Here is a 10,873-nt window from a genome sequence, read left to right as displayed (position 1 = left end):
ATTAAATGTAGAAGCAGGGAGAAAGCATGGACCAAACTTAATACCTGTCGAGAAACGCGATGTTGTTGTAGGCTCAAATCAAAGATAGATATCATTTTGTTTTGAAGTGCTCGGTATACTCTAGAATTACGTAATTTTTTTTAAAGAGAATATTATTGTAGACTGAACATCTGTCTTATCTTCGGAAAGAAAACTCAGCATTGTTTATTGTCAGACTTAAGATTTTTAGTCACTTCATGTGTACCTCATTTTTGTTTCCTGCATTTTTGGCTTACGATATATTTTTTCATTGTGATCCTGCATTCTGACAGAACAGTTCTGGAGTGAAAGTTTCCCGTCAATGTTTGTAATTGTCTTGTAAAAATCCATGTAAACGCCGTCTCCATTTGAGATGATGAATTATTAACTGTAAAATTGCCTGTCATCAAAGTCTCGCCGTTACACCGAAGCACTCACAAAAGGGGAAAACTCGTATAAACTCCATATCGCAGACACCATCTTTTCACTATGGTGATATGCTTGTAGCCTTTATAATAAGGATATGGCGATATCATGTAGTCAAACTTTTTATGTGATTATAAATCGACAAAACGAATTGTTGAGATATGTATCACGATAATGAATAGATAATAAATATCACTTGATCATATGGAGATATCACCTATTCTCTTTGATATGGTGATATTACCATTATATTCTCGGGAACCTTTACAGAAATTACTGATCCTGACACCTATTAATTTTGATGATATTGCCAATTCATTAAGTGATATAACTATAACGAACAGGTGATACCAGTACTTATATAACGAACAGGTGATATCAGTACTTATGTAACGAACAGGTGATACCAGTACTTATATAACGAACAGGTGATATCAGTACTTATGTAACGAACAGGTGATACCAGTACTTATATAACGAACAGGTGATATCAGTACTTATGTAACGAACAGGTGATACCAGTACTTATATAACGAACAGGTGATACCAGTACTTATATAACGAACAGGTGATACCAGTACTTATATAACGAACAGGTGATATCAGTACTTATGTAACGAACAGGTGATATCATTACTTGTATAACGAACAGGTAATATCATTACTTGTATAACGAACAGGTGATATCATTACCTGTATAACGAACAGGTGTTATCATTACTTGTATAACGAACAGGTGATATCATTACTTGTATAACGAACAGGTGATATCATTACTTATATAACGAACAGGAGATATCAGTACATGTATAACGAACAGGTGATATCATTACTTGTATAACGAACAGGTGATATCATTACTTGTATAACGAACAGGTGATATCATTGCTTGTATAATGAACAGGTGATATCTGTACATGTATAACGAACAGGTGACATCAGTACATGTATAACGAACAGGAGATATCAGTACATGTATAGTGAACAGGTGATATCATTACCTGTATAACGAACAGGTGATATCATTACTTATGTAACGAACAGGTGATATCATTACTTGTATAACGAACAGGTGATATCATTACTTATGTAACGAACAGGTGATATCATTACTTGTATAACGAACAGGTGATATCATTACTTATATAACGAACAGGTGATATCATTACTTATATAACGAACAGGAGATATCAGTACATGTATAACGAACAGGTGATATCATTACTTATATAACGAACAGGTGATATCATTACTTGTATAACGAACAGGTGATATCATTACTTATATAACGAACAGGTGATATCATTACTTATATAACGAACAGGTGATATCATTACTTATATAACGAACAGGTGATATCATTACTTATATAACGAACAGGTGATATCATTACTTGTATAACGAACAGGTGATATAATTACTTGTATAACGAACATGTGATATCAGTACATGTATAACGAACAGGTGATATTACTTGTATAACGAACAGGTGATATCATTACTTATATAACGAACAGGTGATATCATTACTTATATAACGAACAAGTGATATCAGTACATGTATAAAGAACATGTGACATAATTACTTGTATAACGAACATGTGATATCATTACTTGTATAATGAAGAGGTGATATCACCGTAATGAATGGGTGATATAACCGTAACGAATGGGGGATATAACTGTAACGATTGGGGGATATAACCGTAACGAATGGGGGATATAACCGTAACGAATGGGGGATATAACTATAATGAATTGCTGATATTGTCATAATGATAAGGCAATGTCACTCTAAGGAATACGTGATACAAACTGTCGTAAAATTGCAAGCCATGATGCCAGGTTAATATTGTTTGTTATGTTGACACCAAGATATTAACCTCAGGAGACTGATTCAAGTAAACATCTATGAAATGGGTCAAAGGATTGTATAACCTTTCTGGTCTGGTGATTTGCTTATCGTTTACTTGGGTTAAATTCCATGTCCCACTAAGACTCCAAAGATTCCAAGTAATTTTGATAATATTTGAGCACATGATGGTTATTATAAGTTAATGATTAGTGAAGGGGAGGATGGTTGGTGTGTCGCCTTCAACCTGATGTGTTCGTCCTATAATATGTTACCTCTGGCATCATATAGATGAAGACTGTGGATCAGATTTTCGTGTCTAACTTTGTAAAGGACCTTACTCTAACAATATACAAAAGACTGATACTGATATGTTACGGGATTGTGTGGCCTTTGTTAGATCTGTAACATTTTGAGCTGTTTTTCCCCTGAGAATGATATCAGATGTCAATCATCTCCGATGTGTTTAATAAAATTTGATATGATTTTATCCATTAACTCACCTTGCACAGTGCACATGGTACTGAGATCGATCTGCATTTCTCGCCGTTTTTATAGAATATTTCAACACTATGCTGACCAGCTTAGTCGATAGTAATTGGTATAATTAAGCGACTAGTACATTCGGAGTTCTTACAGGACTAAAGGTTTGATATAATATGTACCAGCTGTTTCAGTGTATTTAGGTTCCGATATTGTTTCTCGATGACAGGAAAAGAGGACATGTACTTAGGTAGAATAATACTCGAGTTTGTTGTTGTTGTTGTTGTTGTTGATTCATATTTTTTATTTTATTTATACTATACAGGTAGAGTACAAAGTGTCTCACTAGTTTACCTGTATTACAGCACAAAGTGTTTAACTTGTTTACCTGTATTAAAGTACAAAGTGTCTCACTAGTTTACCTGTACTACAGTACAAAGCGTCTCACTAGTTTACCCGTATTACAGCACAAAGTGTCTCACTAGTTTACCTGTTCTACAGTACTAGTTTCCGGTATTTCAGCACAAAGTATTTCACTAGTTTACCTGTATTACAGCTATTTTAGCTATGGTAGAGCACACATTTCGACGGACGGGTTGGTTTTGGCGACATCATTAAGTTTTCTACTGTACCGTGGAGTGTATACATCCCTTATTCTACAACGGAATAAGACTTGTATGTGGTGAATTATTGTTATTTAGCATTCATGAACATACGATTTTAACTGTTTTTCTTTATCACGAAATATTACTAACAAAAAGCGTAAAATTATTACATTTCTTTAAATTTTCACATCTTCAATTTGAAAAATTTACACAATTACTTACAACATTATATTTTTATTTATTTTCTTTTTTAATTGAAATGATATTTAAAAATCCAACTTTTGCTGCTGTTTCTGCTGTCTGCTGCTGTTTTGTGGCTGTTTTGCTGTTGCTTACTGCTGTCTGCTGCTGTTTTGCTGCTGTTCGCTGCCGATATTTTGCTTCTGTTTATTGTTGTTTGCTGCAACAAAAATGAGTTTTGACATACGAAAATATTTACATTTATTTTTTGCAAAACTTTACTTGTAAAACAACATTCTTGGCCTCAAAAAGTGTCATTTGAACTTTTCTAGGATTCAGTGTTCTTCTTATGATGACTACGGGCCCCGGGTTGTTTAAAATTGTCGGGAAACTGTAAAGAACCCATATTAAAGGTTATCATCGATGACCAGTCGATTTATTGTTTTTTTTTTACAAAGTTATTCCCCTTTAACGTGTCGACCAATTATCAGATTTACATGACAAATTGTTGTATCGAAACCTTATTTTAAGAATCTCCATTAAGTCAGATATCGACATCCCTCTTTCTCTGTGTACCAAATTAAATGTACAGTGCTGCCCACACACTAAAGAGTTGAATTGCCGTATTTGAATAGGTTAAGGTGTCCACTTTAGACACTGTTTGTTTAAAAAGTTTACGAAAGCGTCGTGAAAGGGGGTAATCCAAACGGATCGTAATACTCTCCACTTCTTTCTTCGTCTATGTATACGACAATCCAGTGTTGACCTTGTTTCGTATCCGGATCGGTATTACAGACTAACCAACATGGCAACGTTAATGCACAAGACAATCTGTTCCTGGTTGAAACACCTTTGAAAATGGGCGAAATCTTTTTAAGATGATTTCTTTCTCCAAATTATTCATTTATAAGCATTGAAATAAAATAAGACCTGTCGATTTCTACGATGTTGTCGAATTTGACTTTTTCCAACTAAAACTTTTTTTGTTGCACGAAAAGAAAAAAATAATCTTAACAGCTATTCCAATCGAAGTTTGGAAACAGTTCTGAAATTTGTCTATGTACATGGGATCTTTCTATCTGTTATCTGTTTTTTGCTGAATAACAATAACACTTCCTCTGTAATAGTTGATTAATCCATCTCGAAACATATGAAACACAACGTTCGCATAATCCAGTTGGTTGTTAACTATCGTCAACATGTCGTTCCAGTAGGTGTTTGGTCGCACGCGCCAACGAAAGCACCCATTATGACAGGATTTTATGAGATATGTCAGCATCATGTACTTAGAATTTCTTTAAAACACTGGACAGCTGGTAGTATTCCCAAAAGGTCATGCAGTTACCGTGCCTGCTCGCTACAACATTGTCGCTAAAGTTACTCAAGAATTGTGAACCTAAATGTAGAAATTGTCGCCAAGGTGACTGAACGAGTTGGATTGTCAATAGCAAAAAAAACACCGAAAATCAGTATTTGCATGCAAACAGCAAAACAGCAACAACAGCAACAAAACAGCAGCAAACTACAGTAAACAGCAGCAAAACAGCAGCAAACAGCAGGCAAACTGCAGCAGACAGCAGCAACCCCACCCCTTAGTCTCATATATTCATTACTTTACTACAATTGTATTAATTCCAACGGTATGATATCACTTGATAGCGTTACAGTTTCTGTTCATTTTAATGTTGATTCATCACAAATTGTAGTCCAATTATTATTTGGAATTTTAGTGGATCTCTCCAGCTAAGCCCCAAAACATTTAAAATCTTAAAGTTTTAGTTGATGTTCCATTTTGATAATCATACATTAAAAAATATCTATTAAATCTGTTTAATGATATGGTACCAATCAGGTAGTACTGTAATATAAGATGTATCTACGGCCGGTAAGGGAAAGCCAAATGTAGCTTTTGTGTTATATATAGTCTCAGCAGAAACACCAGAAGGCCATGGGTTCTACATATAATATATCAGGGACTTTTTTCACAATACCTGTGTGGACCCAAGTGGACTTCTACTTTTACCTATAGTCCGTTTCTTGCGAACTAGAAGCCTTTTCCCTGTGTACTACAAGTGAACTAGGGTGAAAAGATTAGTCTACAATCAAGTGTATATATATATACATATGTAAGTATTTCATTGACTGATTTACAACTATCTGTCTATAGATATACGATATAACAAATACACAATATTTACAAGTGTCGTGTAGTGTGTAGTTCTAGTCTTTAAGGTTTTTCTTTGTAGAGCTGAATACGTCGTGTATAGAAAGTGACGTCAGCTGTCTTCAAGAAATTGGTCTAATCGAACTCGAGGTGGGAAGTTCTATTTGACCACCTAAACACACTACCTGTAATACAGGCGATATATATATTTTTTACCACAGATCACAGTTTATGGTGATTGTGGGAGGTATATGACACTAAATATAAAAAGAGTGTGAACTCGAGGATATCAGTAGAGCCATTGTTTTTTGATGTTGTTGACAGCATGGTATGGAGACGACCGGGCAGTGTCATTCTCATGACCTGAAACCACCGGAGCGGGAAAGTATAACCCAGCGTAACAGCAGTCCATTTGAGGTATTCGTCCAACAGTTATTGAACTTCTGATAACCTTTCGAACAGACAATGACAGTATCATCAACTTCCAGCTGTGACAATCCATCTAGTTAGGCTAAATGGTGGATTTTATATATAGTTATATAGTTAGGCTAAAGGGTGGATTTATATATATACGTCTCTGATTTTATTTTAAGGAGGGGAGGATGGAGCAGTGTCATTTAAATGACATTGTTGTATTTATACCTGGTATTCTTATTCGTGTACACTGTATATCTATTTTCATAACATACCTGTGTAAACCTGTTTGGACAGGATTCGAGGGTCAGGTTATTTTATGTGGTTGACCATTGGTCAGTGCATACCCGCGCTTTTGCGCTCATTCCCCTCACTCCCGTACAAGTCGTTGGTGGTCCCGGATATGACAGGTGTCCCGGTGTCATATCATATTTTTGGATCCCCCATCAGAAAAGGATCCGTATCACTTTTCTGGCCATCAGAAAATGATCCCCCTATAGTATTTTGATCCCCCTTAAGAGAAGTTATATTAACAAAACATATTTTCATATATTTAAGGTGATAGTGAAAATTTGATGATAGCTGTTATGTTAGCTGTGTAGTTAATTATACCTGACCAACCAGTCAAGTATATAAGAGGATTAAGGGTAGAGGGGTCAAACCTGAGTGAGCACCCCTGTGCACATGGCAGGTATACCGAGTGATCAATTAAAGTTGCCTGTGGATAAATTCCATTACAGATTGATTGAGGTCATCATTTTACATAAAAGCTGTGTTTAATATACATTTTCCACTTTAAAATTAATATATTCATATTTGCATGAATAATAAAACTTGTAAATAAATTGCTTAACAGTTATCTCATTAAAAAAAACAATGCATGCTATACATGTATGTGTGTTGGATCATTAGGGATTTAATTTTATGTAAAAAATGCCCTTGTTTTTATGAGAAAATAACTGATATTTGCCCAAACATGTTTGATTTAATAGAAATTTGAAATAACTAAAAATGTATACAATTAAAAGATATTCATATAATAAAATTATTAAAGAAACATGTATATTAGAATGAACATACAACTACTACCAACAACTATTTGGTATATTTGAATCTGACACATGAAAAAAAACACACACACTCACGTTATTTCTTTACCTTTTTCTGTTCAAGTTTCCAAAAACTTCAGAATTGGTAATGTTTATTTCACAATTAAATTATCAATTTGGGTTCTTTTTGTTTAGTTCTAAATATTTCCATCCATCAACTCATAATTTTTTTCGACCTACATGCAATTATTTTACAAAGTAACTGAGGCCTTTCTAATGTGGACATCTCTTTGATTGACACCTGTCTAATGTTGACATCTCTTTGATTGACACCTGTCTAATGTTGACATCTCTTTGATTGACACCTGTCTAATGTTGACATCTCCATGAGTGACTGACACCTATCTAATGTGGACATCTCTTTGACACCTGTCTAATGTGGACATCTCTTTGACACCTTTCTAATGTAGGTATATCTATAACTGACTGACCCTTGTCTAATGTTCACATCTTTTATATTGATCCCTCTTCATATCTCATCATACCCCACTAGATAATATTCTGATGGCTATCATGTATTGATCCTCCATTTATATCTCATCATACCCCACTAGATACTATTCTGATGGCTATCATATATTGATCCCCCGTTTATATCTCTCATCATATCCCACTAGATACTATTCTGATGGCTATCATATATTGATCCTCCGTTTATATATCTCATCATATCCCACTAGATACTATTCTGATGGCTATCATATCTTGATCCCCGTTTATATCTCATCATACCCCACTAGATACTATTCTGATGGCTATCATATATTGATCCCCGTTTATATATCTCATCATATCCCACTAGATACTATTCTGATGGCTATCATATATTGATCCCCGTTTATATATCTCATCATATCCCACTAGATACTATTCTGATGGCTATCATATATTGATCCTCCGTTTATATATCTCATCATATCCCACTAGATACTATTCTGATGGCTATCATATATTGATCCCCCTTTATATCTCATCATATCCCACTAGATACTATTCTGATGGCTATCATATATTGATCTCCGTTTATATATCTCATCATACCCCACTAGATACTATTCTGATGGCTATCATATATTGATCCCCCTTTATATCTCATCATACCCCACTAGATAATATTCTGATGGCTATCATGTATTGATCCTCCATTTATATCTCATCATACCCCACTAGATACCATTCTGATGGCTATCATGTATTGATCCTCCGTTTATATCTCATCATACCCCACTAGATAATATTCTGATGGCTATCATATATTGATCCCCCGTTTATATCTCATCATACCCCACTAGATACTATTCTGATGGCTATCATATATTGATCCCCCCTTTATATCTCATCATACTCCCCTATATCTCTCTGATTGTTATTATATCTGTAACAATGACCCTCCTCTCCCCCTACACCCTCACCCCTCTATTTGGTATCATTTTTTTTATCCCGTGCATGTATGTTGCATCGTCTTTCCTGTAAGTGACTTGATTGATAAAAATGGGTCTTAGTGTACATTATTGGTAAATGATTATTTCCTTTTTACCTCAGAAGTTCTATGATGGTTTCTTATATATAAATATATATTTACCTCAAAGTTTTATAAATATGTTAGAGTAAACTAATTATATATGCATCACTAAGTGTTAATTTCCCACTCTGCATACATGTTCAGAATTGTATAATGTTTGTAAACTTTGTATTTATAATTTTAACTAATTTTTTCCTTTTCAATTTAAAAATGCTACTTTCTTATTTTCAGTCTCTTTCTGTTTATAATTCTTTTACCCTGAAATCTCTCTTTCATCAAAATATATCCTTTTAGTCCAACTGTTAATTTTCGCTTTGCACATATATATGCAGAAGTCACGCCACTGTTTCTAGTTGCGTAAAGATAACGTCTGGGTCATCCAGTGTAATTGTTAGCTAATAATCATTAAGCGCACTATAAAGTAAGTAGCATGTATCATGTGCGTGCACCTGTTGCGTTGTGGTAAAATGGATTCATTCATTTCGATGTATTCTACTGTTAGTGAAGTCAAGTTATAACTGATGTCATTTGTTGTTTTAGGGTTTTTACTGAGTGTAATATAAAGTGACTTGACTGAGAATGGAGTTGGTGTTGTTTAACAGTCAGACCCATAAACCTACACGGTTTCAAAAATATATCTTGTATGAGTTGTAATTAAAAATGTAAACAATGATTTTATTTGTTGTATACAAAAATGTAAACATAATGACTTAATTTGTCATTTATGTGACAATCATTTAATTAGGTTATAGAAGCTGACGAGGAAAAGGGACCTTGGTTCATACTCCTTAATAATAAAGTGCAGGTGGAAACTGAAAGGGTGGAGTGGCCCTCGGTTTCTTTGCTCTATTTCCCTTATTAGCCCCCCCGCCTTCCGTTGAGGTCCGCTCCACTTGGCAGAAACCCATCATGTAAACAAAATTGATTCCCCTCCACCCAAGGATGCTTCAGACAAAGTCTGATAATAAATGATTTCCCTTCACATGAAAGTGCTGAAGACGAGATTTGGACAAAATACAATCATTCCTACTGGAGGAGCAGGATTTTAAAGAATTCATTCTTAATCAGCAGTTTGTCTCCATCCCTCTTGTACAAGGGTGCCTAGACCCATCATTTCTACAAAATCAATTTCCCATCATCAAAGAATGATTTAGACCAAATTTGGTAATAATCCATTTTTTTCCTTTAGAAAGAGTAGAATTTTATATTCCTAGCAAAAATTTCCTACATTTCCTCCATTAGGCCCCTTCCCTCCTGCCCTACGGCCATGAGACTCACTATTTCCGGAAAAGTGATTCCCTTTATCCAAGAATGCTTCAGACCACATATGAGCAAAATGCAATCGTTCCAATAGGAGATGTAGGATTTTCAATATTTGCTCTATTTCCCTATTCGGTCCTATCCCAAGTCTGCTCACTTTGCCCTTCAGACCATGTGAGCTAACAAATGAAAGGGTAAATTGGCCTGGACTCAGTCTAATTGATAATAAAGTATAGGCAGAAACTGACAGGGCAGATGGGAAACTGGGTTGGGACACCTGGATAATAAAGTAAACTTAGAAACTGACATGGTAGAGGGGCCTTCAGTTCAGATGTCTTGACAATAAAGTAAACTTAGAAGCTGACATGGTAGAGGGGCCTTCAGTTCAGACGTCTTGACAATAAAGTAAAATTAGAAACTGACAGGCTATAGGGGCCCTCAGTTGGGACACCTGGATAATAAAGCTTTAAACTGACAGGCTAGAGAGCCCTCAGTTGGGACATCTGAATGTTAAAATGAATACTATATACCTTCAGTTAGCGTGTACAATATTGGATAAACCAGTAACAATTGGTTGCAATGGTCTTTTGAAAACCTGTTATCCACAGTGTTTACTGTGGATGTGAATGGTGACCACATGGAATGATTAAAAAAAAACCCTTTTTTACAACAATTGCAAAAACAAGCTTTAAGATTATATAATCACTCTTGTTGGCCCAATTGGAAATGTGTGGGGGTCTTACTTTTGGGAGGAAACTGGAGTACCCAGGGAAATCCCATGTGGTCTGGCAGGTGACCCCATATCTTTTCACGTCCATTCCAGGAATCAAACCCCGACTG

This window comes from Ylistrum balloti, unplaced genomic scaffold (assembly GCF_031769215.1).
Source record: "Ylistrum balloti isolate Yb309-2 unplaced genomic scaffold, AGI_CSIRO_Ybal_v1 Utg371770, whole genome shotgun sequence".
NCBI classification, from domain to species: domain Eukaryota; kingdom Metazoa; phylum Mollusca; class Bivalvia; order Pectinida; family Pectinidae; genus Ylistrum; species Ylistrum balloti.
Note: the sequence above shows the minus strand (reverse complement) of the source record.